Source organism: Patella vulgata, unplaced genomic scaffold, assembly GCF_932274485.2.
Source record: "Patella vulgata unplaced genomic scaffold, xgPatVulg1.2 scaffold_51, whole genome shotgun sequence".
NCBI lineage: Eukaryota > Metazoa > Mollusca > Gastropoda > Patellidae > Patella > Patella vulgata.
Genome location: NW_026606049.1, coordinates 1 through 21,105, shown reverse-complemented (window position 1 = coordinate 21,105; position 21,105 = coordinate 1). Strand labels below are relative to the sequence as shown.

General features: G+C 36.8%; 1 long non-coding RNA gene across 14 annotated transcripts; it reads left to right on the top strand.

Moving 5' to 3' along the window:
• The first annotated feature begins 168 nt into the window (after positions 1–168).
• LOC130014394 (uncharacterized) lies at positions 169–21,087 on the top strand. Of its 14 annotated transcripts, none has more exons than XR_008789395.1 (10): positions 170–724; positions 1,443–1,515; positions 1,752–3,903; positions 4,140–6,759; positions 6,996–9,146; positions 9,383–12,002; positions 12,239–14,858; positions 15,095–17,719; positions 17,956–20,575; positions 20,812–21,087. It is a non-coding gene; the product is annotated as an uncharacterized LOC130014394 (long non-coding RNA). The 14 variants fall into 14 exon arrangements; XR_008789400.1 differs by having other exon boundaries at positions 170–1,515; positions 1,752–3,082; positions 3,831–3,903; XR_008789393.1 differs by having other exon boundaries at positions 170–1,515; positions 1,752–3,112; positions 3,831–3,903.
• The last annotated feature ends 18 nt before the right edge of the window (positions 21,088–21,105 follow it).

Genomic DNA, 21,105 nt, shown 5'->3' with positions numbered 1-21,105 from the left:
TGTTTGCAGAATGCCGCACAGCTCATCTGAAAATGCATAGATTTTCATATTCTTTGGTCAGGGAATTGCATATATGTTTGTTTATTAGATAACAACAGATTTGTTTTAACTGCAGAAACATGTGAGGTATATATATATGGACTAAGACTAGTAATTATTTCCCCTTATTTCATGATGGACGAATGTAGTGCGAGTTATAAATAGACAATTTTTCCCTTAATTTTTTTCTCCCCTCTTCCTGCATTTTTGGGTTGACTTTTTGATCTAGAATTGGAGAAAAGGGATCAAATTTGCAATTTCATAGCAGTTTTGGGTAATACTGATGATATTACAGCGGAGGGATAGGGGGTGTAAAGTGTCTTTCTGCAGAGCAGTCATTGTGTCGGAAGTGAGATTTTCACCCCAGTCAACTTCAAATCCGTGTAGCAAAAAATCTAAATGGTCAACCCCCTACAAAATTATGATGAGGAGATTGCCAAATGTTGTCCCCATTGTGCCTATAAAGATTGGAACCAACGGAATGTTGAGAAAAAAGCTACAGCCTGTGATGTTACAGCCATTTAACATTGAAGTCAATGGGCAAATAATTGCTAGTCTGAGTCCTGATGAGGTAAAGAAACATGGCCGACTCGGGATGTTGATATTTTTTCAAGGGCTTATTTCCTGAAATTTTGAATGGAAAGTGTCAGAAATAGTAAGAATACTGCTTTTTTATTGCCCAGCAGTAAGTTTTTTGACTATTTGGTATCAAAATAGCCATGATTGGGGGTATCCGTTGGTTGAGTGTGAATTTTGGGTTGTAAATGTGTAACATTTTCTTCACAATGATATCAAAACATGGTTAGGTCTAAATATTAAGGCCAACTCAACTCCAGATTTGGTCTAAAGTCACGAGATGTAAACAAGGCTGACCCTAACCCTAACCCAAGACCCAGTCCTTACCCTAACCCTAACCCACAATCTTGTCAAGAAGCATGTAGCCTAGGCCTAAGCCAAGACCTAGTTCTGACCCTAGCCCAAACCCACAATTGTGTAAAAAAATCATGTGCCCTAACCCTATTTACATGTTGTGACCTTGAACCAAGTCTGCAGTTGGCCTTAACATTTAGACCTAACATGTTTTTGACATCATACAATGAAATGTTAACATGTACACTCCAAAATTCACACCTGTGTGACTTTTGACCAAACATGCAGTTGGCCTTAATATTTAGACCGAACCTCAAAACATGGCATCTACCTTTGAGATTGGCTTAGACTTATGTGACACTCAAGGTTTACTTTTTTACTGATTGTTAACTGGTTTCTTTTTGGAGGGCCAGTGACGGGCTGTTCGCGAGAAATAAAGAGGTTTATTTCTATTTCCAGTTGAAACCATATTTTTTTCTTATTTTCTCACTGTTTTTTATTGCATATTTATCCCCAGCCTCCTATCATTTCAGGTGCCAGGGCATTGTTTCATAGAGTGGAATGATTGACCTCAACACAAGTATTAAAAAAAAAGAAGCAAAACAGGTGAGATAAATGTGCATTTCATACACTTTTAAGAAGTAAATCCAACCTCATCCCCACTTCTGCTCACTAATAGTAATGGGCTGGAAATTTGGTACTGCACAGGCCTGTCTTCTCCCCTTGACATTTAACTGAATGACAGAATTCCACATTTTGACCATTTTCTGGATGTCAATGACCATTTCCCTGGATAGTATTCGCCCCAGAATTCTCATTCTCATCCAAATTTAACATTTCAGGTCTACATCTCAAAACCTGATCTCTTCCTGGACTGGCTTTAGGAGAACGATGATGCATATCAATTTCATCCCTGATCTCTATGACACCTGTGGTGGAAGTGGAGGGCAAATCGTAATCAGTTTGGGACCTCTGTAAACTTTGCTTTTTGGTGATGACTTAATTTCCGAGCTTGAAAAGGACGCTTGTGTGTTTATCATGGCCTCTCATATTGGAAGATAACATTAATGGCTTGTGTGTTGATCGACGGTTGTGCATATCTCTTGGTCAGGAAAGTTGTAGGCACCATCGCCATTGTAAATCATTTGACAGGCTCGAGTGAACGGGGCGACCTATGATTGGTCAGCAATGTATCAGATTCCATACCGGGGGGTGGGGATGAAAAAACTGTTGTAGTGTTACATAATCAGATTATTTCAACTTACTTATCCTGTGGAAATACAGCTATATAGGAGATATTTTGAAATTCATAGGCACTGCATGTTTCAACATTTTAGATTTGACCACAATTTGGCACTTAAAACTATGTTAACAGAGAAAAACTGTGTGGTTTTCGATGAAAGTGTTAAAAGTCTAATATTGCATCATGATTACTGTTTTAAAGTATTTTCGTGTTTGATTTATATTGAATTCATCTCATCTTTTTGAAGAATGCATTTATGTTCAAAAATAAAAATGTTCTGTGGAATTCAAAATTCATGTGCTTTTAAATTATCAGATTCCAAACTGGGGGGTAGGGATGAAAAAGCTGTTGTAGTGTTACATAATCAGATTATTTCAACTTACTTATCCTATGGAAATACAGCTATATAGGAGATATTTTAAAATTCATAGGCACTGCATGTTTCAACATTTTAGATTTGACCACAATTTGGCACTTGAAACTACGTTAACAGAGAAAAACTGTGTGGTTTTCGATGAAAGTGTTAAAAAGTCTAATATTGCATCATGATTACTGTTTTAAAGTATTTTCGTGTTTGATTTATATTGAATTTATCTCATCTTTTTACAGAATGCATTTATGTTCAAAAATAAAAATGTTCTGTTTAATTCAAAATTCATGTGCTTTTAAATTTCTGTCTGAAATTCCGCAGTTTTCTGATGCATTATAGTGTTTGCAGAATGCCGCACAGCTCATCTGAAAATGCATAGATTTTCATATTCTTTGGTCAGGGAATTGCATATATGTTTGTTTATTAGATAACAACAGATTTGTTTAAACTGCAGAAACATGTGAGGTATATATGAGGTAAAGAAACATGGCCGACTCGGGATGTTGATATTTTTTCAAGGGCTTATTTCCTGAAATTTTGAATGGAAAGTGTCAGAAATAGTAAGAATACTGCTTTTTTATTGCCCAGCAGTAAGTTTTTTGACTATTTGGTATCAAAATAGCCATGATTGGGGGTATCCGTTGGTTGAGTGTGAATTTTGGGTTGTAAATGTGTAACATTTTCTTCACAATGATATCAAAACATGGTTAGGTCTAAATATTAAGGCCAACTCAACTCCAGATTTGGTCTAAAGTCACGAGATGTAAACAAGGCTGACCCTAACCCTAACCCAAGACCCAGTCCTTACCCTAACCCTAACCCACAATCTTGTCAAGAAGCATGTAGCCTAGGCCTAAGCCAAGACCTAGTTCTGACCCTAGCCCAAACCCACAATTGTGTAAAAAAATCATGTGCCCTAACCCTATTTACATGTTGTGACCTTGAACCAAGTCTGCAGTTGGCCTTAACATTTAGACCTAACATGTTTTTGACATCATACAATGAAATGTTAACATGTACACTCCAAAATTCACACCTGTGTGACTTTTGACCAAACATGCAGTTGGCCTTAATATTTAGACCGAACCTCAAAACATGGCATCTACCTTTGAGATTGGCTTAGACTTATGTGACACTCAAGGTTTACTTTTTTACTGATTGTTAACTGGTTTCTTTTTGGAGGGCCAGTGACGGGCTGTTCGCGAGAAATAAAGAGGTTTATTTCTATTTCCAGTTGAAACCATATTTTTTTCTTATTTTCTCACTGTTTTTTATTGCATATTTATCCCCAGCCTCCTATCATTTCAGGTGCCAGGGCATTGTTTCATAGAGTGGAATGATTGACCTCAACACAAGTATTAAAAAAAAAGAAGCAAAACAGGTGAGATAAATGTGCATTTCATACACTTTTAAGAAGTAAATCCAACCTCATCCCCACTTCTGCTCACTAATAGTAATGGGCTGGAAATTTGGTACTGCACAGGCCTGTCTTCTCCCCTTGACATTTAACTGAATGACAGAATTCCACATTTTGACCATTTTCTGGATGTCAATGACCATTTCCCTGGATAGTATTCGCCCCAGAATTCTCATTCTCATCCAAATTTAACATTTCAGGTCTACATCTCAAAACCTGATCTCTTCCTGGACTGGCTTTAGGAGAACGATGATGCATATCAATTTCATCCCTGATCTCTATGACACCTGTGGTGGAAGTGGAGGGCAAATCGTAATCAGTTTGGGACCTCTGTAAACTTTGCTTTTTGGTGATGACTTAATTTCCGAGCTTGAAAAGGACGCTTGTGTGTTTATCATGGCCTCTCATATTGGAAGATAACATTAATGGCTTGTGTGTTGATCGACGGTTGTGCATATCTCTTGGTCAGGAAAGTTGTAGGCACCATCGCCATTGTAAATCATTTGACAGGCTCGAGTGAACGGGGCGACCTATGATTGGTCAGCAATGTATCAGATTCCATACCGGGGGGTGGGGATGAAAAAACTGTTGTAGTGTTACATAATCAGATTATTTCAACTTACTTATCCTGTGGAAATACAGCTATATAGGAGATATTTTGAAATTCATAGGCACTGCATGTTTCAACATTTTAGATTTGACCACAATTTGGCACTTAAAACTATGTTAACAGAGAAAAACTGTGTGGTTTTCGATGAAAGTGTTAAAAGTCTAATATTGCATCATGATTACTGTTTTAAAGTATTTTCGTGTTTGATTTATATTGAATTCATCTCATCTTTTTGAAGAATGCATTTATGTTCAAAAATAAAAATGTTCTGTGGAATTCAAAATTCATGTGCTTTTAAATTATCAGATTCCAAACTGGGGGGTAGGGATGAAAAAGCTGTTGTAGTGTTACATAATCAGATTATTTCAACTTACTTATCCTATGGAAATACAGCTATATAGGAGATATTTTAAAATTCATAGGCACTGCATGTTTCAACATTTTAGATTTGACCACAATTTGGCACTTGAAACTACGTTAACAGAGAAAAACTGTGTGGTTTTCGATGAAAGTGTTAAAAAGTCTAATATTGCATCATGATTACTGTTTTAAAGTATTTTCGTGTTTGATTTATATTGAATTTATCTCATCTTTTTACAGAATGCATTTATGTTCAAAAATAAAAATGTTCTGTTTAATTCAAAATTCATGTGCTTTTAAATTTCTGTCTGAAATTCCGCAGTTTTCTGATGCATTATAGTGTTTGCAGAATGCCGCACAGCTCATCTGAAAATGCATAGATTTTCATATTCTTTGGTCAGGGAATTGCATATATGTTTGTTTATTAGATAACAACAGATTTGTTTAAACTGCAGAAACATGTGAGGTATATAGGACTAAGACTAGTAATTATTTCCCCTTATTTCATGATGGACGAATGTAGTGCGAGTTATAAATAGACAATTTTTCCCTTAATTTTTTTCTCCCCTCTTCCTGCATTTTTGGGTTGACTTTTTGGTCTAGAATTGGAGAAAAGGGATCAAATTTGCAATTTCATAGCAGTTTTGGGTAATACTGATGATATTACAGCGGAGGGATAGGGGGTGTAAAGTGTCTTTCTGCAGAGCAGTCATTGTGTCGGAAGTGAGATTTTCACCCCAGTCAACTTCAAATCCGTGTAGCAAAAAATCTAAATGGTCAACCCCCTACAAAATTATGATGAGGAGATTGCCAAATGTTGTCCCCATTGTGCCTATAAAGATTGGAACCAACGGAATGTTGAGAAAAAAGCTACAGCCTGTGATGTTACAGCCATTTAACATTGAAGTCAATGGGCAAATAATTGCTAGTCTGAGTCCTGATGAGGTAAAGAAACATGGCCGACTCGGGATGTTGATATTTTTTCAAGGGCTTATTTCCTGAAATTTTGAATGGAAAGTGTCAGAAATAGTAAGAATACTGCTTTTTTATTGCCCAGCAGTAAGTTTTTTGACTATTTGGTATCAAAATAGCCATGATTGGGGGTATCCGTTGGTTGAGTGTGAATTTTGGGTTGTAAATGTGTAACATTTTCTTCACAATGATATCAAAACATGGTTAGGTCTAAATATTAAGGCCAACTCAACTCCAGATTTGGTCTAAAGTCACGAGATGTAAACAAGGCTGACCCTAACCCTAACCCAAGACCCAGTCCTTACCCTAACCCTAACCCACAATCTTGTCAAGAAGCATGTAGCCTAGGCCTAAGCCAAGACCTAGTTCTGACCCTAGCCCAAACCCACAATTGTGTAAAAAAATCATGTGCCCTAACCCTATTTACATGTTGTGACCTTGAACCAAGTCTGCAGTTGGCCTTAACATTTAGACCTAACATGTTTTTGACATCATACAATGAAATGTTAACATGTACACTCCAAAATTCACACCTGTGTGACTTTTGACCAAACATGCAGTTGGCCTTAATATTTAGACCGAACCTCAAAACATGGCATCTACCTTTGAGATTGGCTTAGACTTATGTGACACTCAAGGTTTACTTTTTTACTGATTGTTAACTGGTTTCTTTTTGGAGGGCCAGTGACGGGCTGTTCGCGAGAAATAAAGAGGTTTATTTCTATTTCCAGTTGAAACCATATTTTTTTCTTATTTTCTCACTGTTTTTTATTGCATATTTATCCCCAGCCTCCTATCATTTCAGGTGCCAGGGCATTGTTTCATAGAGTGGAATGATTGACCTCAACACAAGTATTAAAAAAAAAGAAGCAAAACAGGTGAGATAAATGTGCATTTCATACACTTTTAAGAAGTAAATCCAACCTCATCCCCACTTCTGCTCACTAATAGTAATGGGCTGGAAATTTGGTACTGCACAGGCCTGTCTTCTCCCCTTGACATTTAACTGAATGACAGAATTCCACATTTTGACCATTTTCTGGATGTCAATGACCATTTCCCTGGATAGTATTCGCCCCAGAATTCTCATTCTCATCCAAATTTAACATTTCAGGTCTACATCTCAAAACCTGATCTCTTCCTGGACTGGCTTTAGGAGAACGATGATGCATATCAATTTCATCCCTGATCTCTATGACACCTGTGGTGGAAGTGGAGGGCAAATCGTAATCAGTTTGGGACCTCTGTAAACTTTGCTTTTTGGTGATGACTTAATTTCCGAGCTTGAAAAGGACGCTTGTGTGTTTATCATGGCCTCTCATATTGGAAGATAACATTAATGGCTTGTGTGTTGATCGACGGTTGTGCATATCTCTTGGTCAGGAAAGTTGTAGGCACCATCGCCATTGTAAATCATTTGACAGGCTCGAGTGAACGGGGCGACCTATGATTGGTCAGCAATGTATCAGATTCCATACCGGGGGGTGGGGATGAAAAAACTGTTGTAGTGTTACATAATCAGATTATTTCAACTTACTTATCCTGTGGAAATACAGCTATATAGGAGATATTTTGAAATTCATAGGCACTGCATGTTTCAACATTTTAGATTTGACCACAATTTGGCACTTAAAACTATGTTAACAGAGAAAAACTGTGTGGTTTTCGATGAAAGTGTTAAAAGTCTAATATTGCATCATGATTACTGTTTTAAAGTATTTTCGTGTTTGATTTATATTGAATTCATCTCATCTTTTTGAAGAATGCATTTATGTTCAAAAATAAAAATGTTCTGTGGAATTCAAAATTCATGTGCTTTTAAATTATCAGATTCCAAACTGGGGGGTAGGGATGAAAAAGCTGTTGTAGTGTTACATAATCAGATTATTTCAACTTACTTATCCTATGGAAATACAGCTATATAGGAGATATTTTAAAATTCATAGGCACTGCATGTTTCAACATTTTAGATTTGACCACAATTTGGCACTTGAAACTACGTTAACAGAGAAAAACTGTGTGGTTTTCGATGAAAGTGTTAAAAAGTCTAATATTGCATCATGATTACTGTTTTAAAGTATTTTCGTGTTTGATTTATATTGAATTTATCTCATCTTTTTACAGAATGCATTTATGTTCAAAAATAAAAATGTTCTGTTTAATTCAAAATTCATGTGCTTTTAAATTTCTGTCTGAAATTCCGCAGTTTTCTGATGCATTATAGTGTTTGCAGAATGCCGCACAGCTCATCTGAAAATGCATAGATTTTCATATTCTTTGGTCAGGGAATTGCATATATGTTTGTTTATTAGATAACAACAGATTTGTTTAAACTGCAGAAACATGTGAGGTATATAGAGGTAAAGAAACATGGCCGACTCGGGATGTTGATATTTTTTCAAGGGCTTATTTCCTGAAATTTTGAATGGAAAGTGTCAGAAATAGTAAGAATACTGCTTTTTTATTGCCCAGCAGTAAGTTTTTTGACTATTTGGTATCAAAATAGCCATGATTGGGGGTATCCGTTGGTTGAGTGTGAATTTTGGGTTGTAAATGTGTAACATTTTCTTCACAATGATATCAAAACATGGTTAGGTCTAAATATTAAGGCCAACTCAACTCCAGATTTGGTCTAAAGTCACGAGATGTAAACAAGGCTGACCCTAACCCTAACCCAAGACCCAGTCCTTACCCTAACCCTAACCCACAATCTTGTCAAGAAGCATGTAGCCTAGGCCTAAGCCAAGACCTAGTTCTGACCCTAGCCCAAACCCACAATTGTGTAAAAAAATCATGTGCCCTAACCCTATTTACATGTTGTGACCTTGAACCAAGTCTGCAGTTGGCCTTAACATTTAGACCTAACATGTTTTTGACATCATACAATGAAATGTTAACATGTACACTCCAAAATTCACACCTGTGTGACTTTTGACCAAACATGCAGTTGGCCTTAATATTTAGACCGAACCTCAAAACATGGCATCTACCTTTGAGATTGGCTTAGACTTATGTGACACTCAAGGTTTACTTTTTTACTGATTGTTAACTGGTTTCTTTTTGGAGGGCCAGTGACGGGCTGTTCGCGAGAAATAAAGAGGTTTATTTCTATTTCCAGTTGAAACCATATTTTTTTCTTATTTTCTCACTGTTTTTTATTGCATATTTATCCCCAGCCTCCTATCATTTCAGGTGCCAGGGCATTGTTTCATAGAGTGGAATGATTGACCTCAACACAAGTATTAAAAAAAAAGAAGCAAAACAGGTGAGATAAATGTGCATTTCATACACTTTTAAGAAGTAAATCCAACCTCATCCCCACTTCTGCTCACTAATAGTAATGGGCTGGAAATTTGGTACTGCACAGGCCTGTCTTCTCCCCTTGACATTTAACTGAATGACAGAATTCCACATTTTGACCATTTTCTGGATGTCAATGACCATTTCCCTGGATAGTATTCGCCCCAGAATTCTCATTCTCATCCAAATTTAACATTTCAGGTCTACATCTCAAAACCTGATCTCTTCCTGGACTGGCTTTAGGAGAACGATGATGCATATCAATTTCATCCCTGATCTCTATGACACCTGTGGTGGAAGTGGAGGGCAAATCGTAATCAGTTTGGGACCTCTGTAAACTTTGCTTTTTGGTGATGACTTAATTTCCGAGCTTGAAAAGGACGCTTGTGTGTTTATCATGGCCTCTCATATTGGAAGATAACATTAATGGCTTGTGTGTTGATCGACGGTTGTGCATATCTCTTGGTCAGGAAAGTTGTAGGCACCATCGCCATTGTAAATCATTTGACAGGCTCGAGTGAACGGGGCGACCTATGATTGGTCAGCAATGTATCAGATTCCATACCGGGGGGTGGGGATGAAAAAACTGTTGTAGTGTTACATAATCAGATTATTTCAACTTACTTATCCTGTGGAAATACAGCTATATAGGAGATATTTTGAAATTCATAGGCACTGCATGTTTCAACATTTTAGATTTGACCACAATTTGGCACTTAAAACTATGTTAACAGAGAAAAACTGTGTGGTTTTCGATGAAAGTGTTAAAAGTCTAATATTGCATCATGATTACTGTTTTAAAGTATTTTCGTGTTTGATTTATATTGAATTCATCTCATCTTTTTGAAGAATGCATTTATGTTCAAAAATAAAAATGTTCTGTGGAATTCAAAATTCATGTGCTTTTAAATTATCAGATTCCAAACTGGGGGGTAGGGATGAAAAAGCTGTTGTAGTGTTACATAATCAGATTATTTCAACTTACTTATCCTATGGAAATACAGCTATATAGGAGATATTTTAAAATTCATAGGCACTGCATGTTTCAACATTTTAGATTTGACCACAATTTGGCACTTGAAACTACGTTAACAGAGAAAAACTGTGTGGTTTTCGATGAAAGTGTTAAAAAGTCTAATATTGCATCATGATTACTGTTTTAAAGTATTTTCGTGTTTGATTTATATTGAATTTATCTCATCTTTTTACAGAATGCATTTATGTTCAAAAATAAAAATGTTCTGTTTAATTCAAAATTCATGTGCTTTTAAATTTCTGTCTGAAATTCCGCAGTTTTCTGATGCATTATAGTGTTTGCAGAATGCCGCACAGCTCATCTGAAAATGCATAGATTTTCATATTCTTTGGTCAGGGAATTGCATATATGTTTGTTTATTAGATAACAACAGATTTGTTTAAACTGCAGAAACATGTGAGGTATATAGGACTAAGACTAGTAATTATTTCCCCTTATTTCATGATGGACGAATGTAGTGCGAGTTATAAATAGACAATTTTTCCCTTAATTTTTTTCTCCCCTCTTCCTGCATTTTTGGGTTGACTTTTTGGTCTAGAATTGGAGAAAAGGGATCAAATTTGCAATTTCATAGCAGTTTTGGGTAATACTGATGATATTACAGCGGAGGGATAGGGGGTGTAAAGTGTCTTTCTGCAGAGCAGTCATTGTGTCGGAAGTGAGATTTTCACCCCAGTCAACTTCAAATCCGTGTAGCAAAAAATCTAAATGGTCAACCCCCTACAAAATTATGATGAGGAGATTGCCAAATGTTGTCCCCATTGTGCCTATAAAGATTGGAACCAACGGAATGTTGAGAAAAAAGCTACAGCCTGTGATGTTACAGCCATTTAACATTGAAGTCAATGGGCAAATAATTGCTAGTCTGAGTCCTGATGAGGTAAAGAAACATGGCCGACTCGGGATGTTGATATTTTTTCAAGGGCTTATTTCCTGAAATTTTGAATGGAAAGTGTCAGAAATAGTAAGAATACTGCTTTTTTATTGCCCAGCAGTAAGTTTTTTGACTATTTGGTATCAAAATAGCCATGATTGGGGGTATCCGTTGGTTGAGTGTGAATTTTGGGTTGTAAATGTGTAACATTTTCTTCACAATGATATCAAAACATGGTTAGGTCTAAATATTAAGGCCAACTCAACTCCAGATTTGGTCTAAAGTCACGAGATGTAAACAAGGCTGACCCTAACCCTAACCCAAGACCCAGTCCTTACCCTAACCCTAACCCACAATCTTGTCAAGAAGCATGTAGCCTAGGCCTAAGCCAAGACCTAGTTCTGACCCTAGCCCAAACCCACAATTGTGTAAAAAAATCATGTGCCCTAACCCTATTTACATGTTGTGACCTTGAACCAAGTCTGCAGTTGGCCTTAACATTTAGACCTAACATGTTTTTGACATCATACAATGAAATGTTAACATGTACACTCCAAAATTCACACCTGTGTGACTTTTGACCAAACATGCAGTTGGCCTTAATATTTAGACCGAACCTCAAAACATGGCATCTACCTTTGAGATTGGCTTAGACTTATGTGACACTCAAGGTTTACTTTTTTACTGATTGTTAACTGGTTTCTTTTTGGAGGGCCAGTGACGGGCTGTTCGCGAGAAATAAAGAGGTTTATTTCTATTTCCAGTTGAAACCATATTTTTTTCTTATTTTCTCACTGTTTTTTATTGCATATTTATCCCCAGCCTCCTATCATTTCAGGTGCCAGGGCATTGTTTCATAGAGTGGAATGATTGACCTCAACACAAGTATTAAAAAAAAAGAAGCAAAACAGGTGAGATAAATGTGCATTTCATACACTTTTAAGAAGTAAATCCAACCTCATCCCCACTTCTGCTCACTAATAGTAATGGGCTGGAAATTTGGTACTGCACAGGCCTGTCTTCTCCCCTTGACATTTAACTGAATGACAGAATTCCACATTTTGACCATTTTCTGGATGTCAATGACCATTTCCCTGGATAGTATTCGCCCCAGAATTCTCATTCTCATCCAAATTTAACATTTCAGGTCTACATCTCAAAACCTGATCTCTTCCTGGACTGGCTTTAGGAGAACGATGATGCATATCAATTTCATCCCTGATCTCTATGACACCTGTGGTGGAAGTGGAGGGCAAATCGTAATCAGTTTGGGACCTCTGTAAACTTTGCTTTTTGGTGATGACTTAATTTCCGAGCTTGAAAAGGACGCTTGTGTGTTTATCATGGCCTCTCATATTGGAAGATAACATTAATGGCTTGTGTGTTGATCGACGGTTGTGCATATCTCTTGGTCAGGAAAGTTGTAGGCACCATCGCCATTGTAAATCATTTGACAGGCTCGAGTGAACGGGGCGACCTATGATTGGTCAGCAATGTATCAGATTCCATACCGGGGGGTGGGGATGAAAAAACTGTTGTAGTGTTACATAATCAGATTATTTCAACTTACTTATCCTGTGGAAATACAGCTATATAGGAGATATTTTGAAATTCATAGGCACTGCATGTTTCAACATTTTAGATTTGACCACAATTTGGCACTTAAAACTATGTTAACAGAGAAAAACTGTGTGGTTTTCGATGAAAGTGTTAAAAGTCTAATATTGCATCATGATTACTGTTTTAAAGTATTTTCGTGTTTGATTTATATTGAATTCATCTCATCTTTTTGAAGAATGCATTTATGTTCAAAAATAAAAATGTTCTGTGGAATTCAAAATTCATGTGCTTTTAAATTATCAGATTCCAAACTGGGGGGTAGGGATGAAAAAGCTGTTGTAGTGTTACATAATCAGATTATTTCAACTTACTTATCCTATGGAAATACAGCTATATAGGAGATATTTTAAAATTCATAGGCACTGCATGTTTCAACATTTTAGATTTGACCACAATTTGGCACTTGAAACTACGTTAACAGAGAAAAACTGTGTGGTTTTCGATGAAAGTGTTAAAAAGTCTAATATTGCATCATGATTACTGTTTTAAAGTATTTTCGTGTTTGATTTATATTGAATTTATCTCATCTTTTTACAGAATGCATTTATGTTCAAAAATAAAAATGTTCTGTTTAATTCAAAATTCATGTGCTTTTAAATTTCTGTCTGAAATTCCGCAGTTTTCTGATGCATTATAGTGTTTGCAGAATGCCGCACAGCTCATCTGAAAATGCATAGATTTTCATATTCTTTGGTCAGGGAATTGCATATATGTTTGTTTATTAGATAACAACAGATTTGTTTAAACTGCAGAAACATGTGAGGTATATAGGACTAAGACTAGTAATTATTTCCCCTTATTTCATGATGGACGAATGTAGTGCGAGTTATAAATAGACAATTTTTCCCTTAATTTTTTTCTCCCCTCTTCCTGCATTTTTGGGTTGACTTTTTGGTCTAGAATTGGAGAAAAGGGATCAAATTTGCAATTTCATAGCAGTTTTGGGTAATACTGATGATATTACAGCGGAGGGATAGGGGGTGTAAAGTGTCTTTCTGCAGAGCAGTCATTGTGTCGGAAGTGAGATTTTCACCCCAGTCAACTTCAAATCCGTGTAGCAAAAAATCTAAATGGTCAACCCCCTACAAAATTATGATGAGGAGATTGCCAAATGTTGTCCCCATTGTGCCTATAAAGATTGGAACCAACGGAATGTTGAGAAAAAAGCTACAGCCTGTGATGTTACAGCCATTTAACATTGAAGTCAATGGGCAAATAATTGCTAGTCTGAGTCCTGATGAGGTAAAGAAACATGGCCGACTCGGGATGTTGATATTTTTTCAAGGGCTTATTTCCTGAAATTTTGAATGGAAAGTGTCAGAAATAGTAAGAATACTGCTTTTTTATTGCCCAGCAGTAAGTTTTTTGACTATTTGGTATCAAAATAGCCATGATTGGGGGTATCCGTTGGTTGAGTGTGAATTTTGGGTTGTAAATGTGTAACATTTTCTTCACAATGATATCAAAACATGGTTAGGTCTAAATATTAAGGCCAACTCAACTCCAGATTTGGTCTAAAGTCACGAGATGTAAACAAGGCTGACCCTAACCCTAACCCAAGACCCAGTCCTTACCCTAACCCTAACCCACAATCTTGTCAAGAAGCATGTAGCCTAGGCCTAAGCCAAGACCTAGTTCTGACCCTAGCCCAAACCCACAATTGTGTAAAAAAATCATGTGCCCTAACCCTATTTACATGTTGTGACCTTGAACCAAGTCTGCAGTTGGCCTTAACATTTAGACCTAACATGTTTTTGACATCATACAATGAAATGTTAACATGTACACTCCAAAATTCACACCTGTGTGACTTTTGACCAAACATGCAGTTGGCCTTAATATTTAGACCGAACCTCAAAACATGGCATCTACCTTTGAGATTGGCTTAGACTTATGTGACACTCAAGGTTTACTTTTTTACTGATTGTTAACTGGTTTCTTTTTGGAGGGCCAGTGACGGGCTGTTCGCGAGAAATAAAGAGGTTTATTTCTATTTCCAGTTGAAACCATATTTTTTTCTTATTTTCTCACTGTTTTTTATTGCATATTTATCCCCAGCCTCCTATCATTTCAGGTGCCAGGGCATTGTTTCATAGAGTGGAATGATTGACCTCAACACAAGTATTAAAAAAAAAGAAGCAAAACAGGTGAGATAAATGTGCATTTCATACACTTTTAAGAAGTAAATCCAACCTCATCCCCACTTCTGCTCACTAATAGTAATGGGCTGGAAATTTGGTACTGCACAGGCCTGTCTTCTCCCCTTGACATTTAACTGAATGACAGAATTCCACATTTTGACCATTTTCTGGATGTCAATGACCATTTCCCTGGATAGTATTCGCCCCAGAATTCTCATTCTCATCCAAATTTAACATTTCAGGTCTACATCTCAAAACCTGATCTCTTCCTGGACTGGCTTTAGGAGAACGATGATGCATATCAATTTCATCCCTGATCTCTATGACACCTGTGGTGGAAGTGGAGGGCAAATCGTAATCAGTTTGGGACCTCTGTAAACTTTGCTTTTTGGTGATGACTTAATTTCCGAGCTTGAAAAGGACGCTTGTGTGTTTATCATGGCCTCTCATATTGGAAGATAACATTAATGGCTTGTGTGTTGATCGACGGTTGTGCATATCTCTTGGTCAGGAAAGTTGTAGGCACCATCGCCATTGTAAATCATTTGACAGGCTCGAGTGAACGGGGCGACCTATGATTGGTCAGCAATGTATCAGATTCCATACCGGGGGGTGGGGATGAAAAAACTGTTGTAGTGTTACATAATCAGATTATTTCAACTTACTTATCCTGTGGAAATACAGCTATATAGGAGATATTTTGAAATTCATAGGCACTGCATGTTTCAACATTTTAGATTTGACCACAATTTGGCACTTAAAACTATGTTAACAGAGAAAAACTGTGTGGTTTTCGATGAAAGTGTTAAAAGTCTAATATTGCATCATGATTACTGTTTTAAAGTATTTTCGTGTTTGATTTATATTGAATTCATCTCATCTTTTTGAAGAATGCATTTATGTTCAAAAATAAAAATGTTCTGTGGAATTCAAAATTCATGTGCTTTTAAATTATCAGATTCCAAACTGGGGGGTAGGGATGAAAAAGCTGTTGTAGTGTTACATAATCAGATTATTTCAACTTACTTATCCTATGGAAATACAGCTATATAGGAGATATTTTAAAATTCATAGGCACTGCATGTTTCAACATTTTAGATTTGACCACAATTTGGCACTTGAAACTACGTTAACAGAGAAAAACTGTGTGGTTTTCGATGAAAGTGTTAAAAAGTCTAATATTGCATCATGATTACTGTTTTAAAGTATTTTCGTGTTTGATTTATATTGAATTTATCTCATCTTTTTACAGAATGCATTTATGTTCAAAAATAAAAATGTTCTGTTTAATTCAAAATTCATGTGCTTTTAAATTTCTGTCTGAAATTCCGCAGTTTTCTGATGCATTATAGTGTTTGCAGAATGCCGCACAGCTCATCTGAAAATGCATAGATTTTCATATTCTTTGGTCAGGGAATTGCATATATGTTTGTTTATTAGATAACAACAGATTTGTTTAAACTGCAGAAACATGTGAGGTATATATATATGGACTAAGACTAGTAATTATTTCCCCTTATTTCATGATGGACGAATGTAGTGCGAGTTATAAATAGACAATTTTTCCCTTAATTTTTTTCTCCCCTCTTCCTGCATTTTTGGGTTGACTTTTTGGTCTAGAATTGGAGAAAAGGGATCAAATTTGCAATTTCATAGCAGTTTTGGGTAATACTGATGATATTACAGCGGAGGGATAGGGGGTGTAAAGTGTCTTTCTGCAGAGCAGTCATTGTGTCGGAAGTGAGATTTTCACCCCAGTCAACTTCAAATCCGTGTAGCAAAAAATCTAAATGGTCAACCCCCTACAAAATTATGATGAGGAGATTGCCAAATGTTGTCCCCATTGTGCCTATAAAGATTGGAACCAACGGAATGTTGAGAAAAAAGCTACAGCCTGTGATGTTACAGCCATTTAACATTGAAGTCAATGGGCAAATAATTGCTAGTCTGAGTCCTGATGAGGTAAAGAAACATGGCCGACTCGGGATGTTGATATTTTTTCAAGGGCTTATTTCCTGAAATTTTGAATGGAAAGTGTCAGAAATAGTAAGAATACTGCTTTTTTATTGCCCAGCAGTAAGTTTTTTGACTATTTGGTATCAAAATAGCCATGATTGGGGGTATCCGTTGGTTGAGTGTGAATTTTGGGTTGTAAATGTGTAACATTTTCTTCACAATGATATCAAAACATGGTTAGGTCTAAATATTAAGGCCAACTCAACTCCAGATTTGGTCTAAAGTCACGAGATGTAAACAAGGCTGACCCTAACCCTAACCCAAGACCCAGTCCTTACCCTAACCCTAACCCACAATCTTGTCAAGAAGCATGTAGCCTAGGCCTAAGCCAAGACCTAGTTCTGACCCTAGCCCAAACCCACAATTGTGTAAAAAAATCATGTGCCCTAACCCTATTTACATGTTGTGACCTTGAACCAAGTCTGCAGTTGGCCTTAACATTTAGACCTAACATGTTTTTGACATCATACAATGAAATGTTAACATGTACACTCCAAAATTCACACCTGTGTGACTTTTGACCAAACATGCAGTTGGCCTTAATATTTAGACCGAACCTCAAAACATGGCATCTACCTTTGAGATTGGCTTAGACTTATGTGACACTCAAGGTTTACTTTTTTACTGATTGTTAACTGGTTTCTTTTTGGAGGGCCAGTGACGGGCTGTTCGCGAGAAATAAAGAGGTTTATTTCTATTTCCAGTTGAAACCATATTTTTTTCTTATTTTCTCACTGTTTTTTATTGCATATTTATCCCCAGCCTCCTATCATTTCAGGTGCCAGGGCATTGTTTCATAGAGTGGAATGATTGACCTCAACACAAGTATTAAAAAAAAAGAAGCAAAACAGGTGAGATAAATGTGCATTTCATACACTTTTAAGAAGTAAATCCAACCTCATCCCCACTTCTGCTCACTAATAGTAATGGGCTGGAAATTTGGTACTGCACAGGCCTGTCTTCTCCCCTTGACATTTAACTGAATGACAGAATTCCACATTTTGACCATTTTCTGGATGTCAATGACCATTTCCCTGGATAGTATTCGCCCCAGAATTCTCATTCTCATCCAAATTTAACATTTCAGGTCTACATCTCAAAACCTGATCTCTTCCTGGACTGGCTTTAGGAGAACGATGATGCATATCAATTTCATCCCTGATCTCTATGACACCTGTGGTGGAAGTGGAGGGCAAATCGTAATCAGTTTGGGACCTCTGTAAACTTTGCTTTTTGGTGATGACTTAATTTCCGAGCTTGAAAAGGACGCTTGTGTGTTTATCATGGCCTCTCATATTGGAAGATAACATTAATGGCTTGTGTGTTGATCGACGGTTGTGCATATCTCTTGGTCAGGAAAGTTGTAGGCACCATCGCCATTGTAAATCATTTGACAGGCTCGAGTGAACGGGGCGACCTATGATTGGTCAGCAATGTATCAGATTCCATACCGGGGGGTGGGGATGAAAAAACTGTTGTAGTGTTACATAATCAGATTATTTCAACTTACTTATCCTGTGGAAATACAGCTATATAGGAGATATTTTGAAATTCATAGGCACTGCATGTTTCAACATTTTAGATTTGACCACAATTTGGCACTTAAAACTATGTTAACAGAGAAAAACTGTGTGGTTTTCGATGAAAGTGTTAAAAGTCTAATATTGCATCATGATTACTGTTTTAAAGTATTTTCGTGTTTGATTTATATTGAATTCATCTCATCTTTTTGAAGAATGCATTTATGTTCAAAAATAAAAATGTTCTGTGGAATTCAAAATTCATGTGCTTTTAAATTATCAGATTCCAAACTGGGGGGTAGGGATGAAAAAGCTGTTGTAGTGTTACATAATCAGATTATTTCAACTTACTTATCCTATGGAAATACAGCTATATAGGAGATATTTTAAAATTCATAGGCACTGCATGTTTCAACATTTTAGATTTGACCACAATTTGGCACTTGAAACTACGTTAACAGAGAAAAACTGTGTGGTTTTCGATGAAAGTGTTAAAAAGTCTAATATTGCATCATGATTACTGTTTTAAAGTATTTTCGTGTTTGATTTATATTGAATTTATCTCATCTTTTTACAGAATGCATTTATGTTCAAAAATAAAAATGTTCTGTTTAATTCAAAATTCATGTGCTTTTAAATTTCTGTCTGAAATTCCGCAGTTTTCTGATGCATTATAGTGTTTGCAGAATGCCGCACAGCTCATCTGAAAATGCATAGATTTTCATATTCTTTGGTCAGGGAATTGCATATATGTTTGTTTATTAGATAACAACAGATTTGTTTAAACTGCAGAAACATGTGAGGTATATAGGACTAAGACTAGTAATTATTTCCCCTTATTTCATGATGGACGAATGTAGTGCGAGTTATAAATAGACAATTTTTCCCTTAATTTTTTTCTCCCCTCTTCCTGCATTTTTGGGTTGACTTTTTGGTCTAGAATTGGAGAAAAGGGATCAAATTTGCAATTTCATAGCAGTTTTGGGTAATACTGATGATATTACAGCGGAGGGATAGGGGGTGTAAAGTGTCTTTCTGCAGAGCAGTCATTGTGTCGGAAGTGAGATTTTCACCCCAGTCAACTTCAAATCCGTGTAGCAAAAAATCTAAATGGTCAACCCCCTACAAAATTATGATGAGGAGATTGCCAAATGTTGTCCCCATTGTGCCTATAAAGATTGGAACCAACGGAATGTTGAGAAAAAAGCTACAGCCTGTGATGTTACAGCCATTTAACATTGAAGTCAATGGGCAAATAATTGCTAGTCTGAGTCCTGATGAGGTAAAGAAACATGGCCGACTCGGGATGTTGATATTTTTTCAAGGGCTTATTTCCTGAAATTTTGAATGGAAAGTGTCAGAAATAGTAAGAATACTGCTTTTTTATTGCCCAGCAGTAAGTTTTTTGACTATTTGGTATCAAAATAGCCATGATTGGGGGTATCCGTTGGTTGAGTGTGAATTTTGGGTTGTAAATGTGTAACATTTTCTTCACAATGATATCAAAACATGGTTAGGTCTAAATATTAAGGCCAACTCAACTCCAGATTTGGTCTAAAGTCACGAGATGTAAACAAGGCTGACCCTAACCCTAACCCAAGACCCAGTCCTTACCCTAACCCTAACCCACAATCTTGTCAAGAAGCATGTAGCCTAGGCCTAAGCCAAGACCTAGTTCTGACCCTAGCCCAAACCCACAATTGTGTAAAAAAATCATGTGCCCTAACCCTATTTACATGTTGTGACCTTGAACCAAGTCTGCAGTTGGCCTTAACATTTAGACCTAACATGTTTTTGACATCATACAATGAAATGTTAACATGTACACTCCAAAATTCACACCTGTGTGACTTTTGACCAAACATGCAGTTGGCCTTAATATTTAGACCGAACCTCAAAACATGGCATCTACCTTTGAGATTGGCTTAGACTTATGTGACACTCAAGGTTTACTTTTTTACTGATTGTTAACTGGTTTCTTTTTGGAGGGCCAGTGACGGGCTGTTCGCGAGAAATAAAGAGGTTTATTTCTATTTCCAGTTGAAACCATATTTTTTTCTTATTTTCTCACTGTTTTTTATTGCATATTTATCCCCAGCCTCCTATCATTTCAGGTGCCAGGGCATTGTTTCATAGAGTGGAATGATTGACCTCAACACAAGTATTAAAAAAAAAGAAGCAAAACAGGTGAGATAAATGTGCATTTCATACACTTTTAAGAAGTAAATCCAACCTCATCCCCACTTCTGCTCACTAATAGTAATGGGCTGGAAATTTGGTACTGCACAGGCCTGTCTTCTCCCCTTGACATTTAACTGAATGACAGAATTCCACATTTTGACCATTTTCTGGATGTCAATGACCATTTCCCTGGATAGTATTCGCCCCAGAATTCTCATTCTCATCCAAATTTAACATTTCAGGTCTACATCTCAAAACCTGATCTCTTCCTGGACTGGCTTTAGGAGAACGATGATGCATATCAATTTCATCCCTGATCTCTATGACACCTGTGGTGGAAGTGGAGGGCAAATCGTAATCAGTTTGGGACCTCTGTAAACTTTGCTTTTTGGTGATGACTTAATTTCCGAGCTTGAAAAGGACGCTTGTGTGTTTATCATGGCCTCTCATATTGGAAGATAACATTAATGGCTTGTGTGTTGATCGACGGTTGTGCATATCTCTTGGTCAGGAAAGTTGTAGGCACCATCGCCATT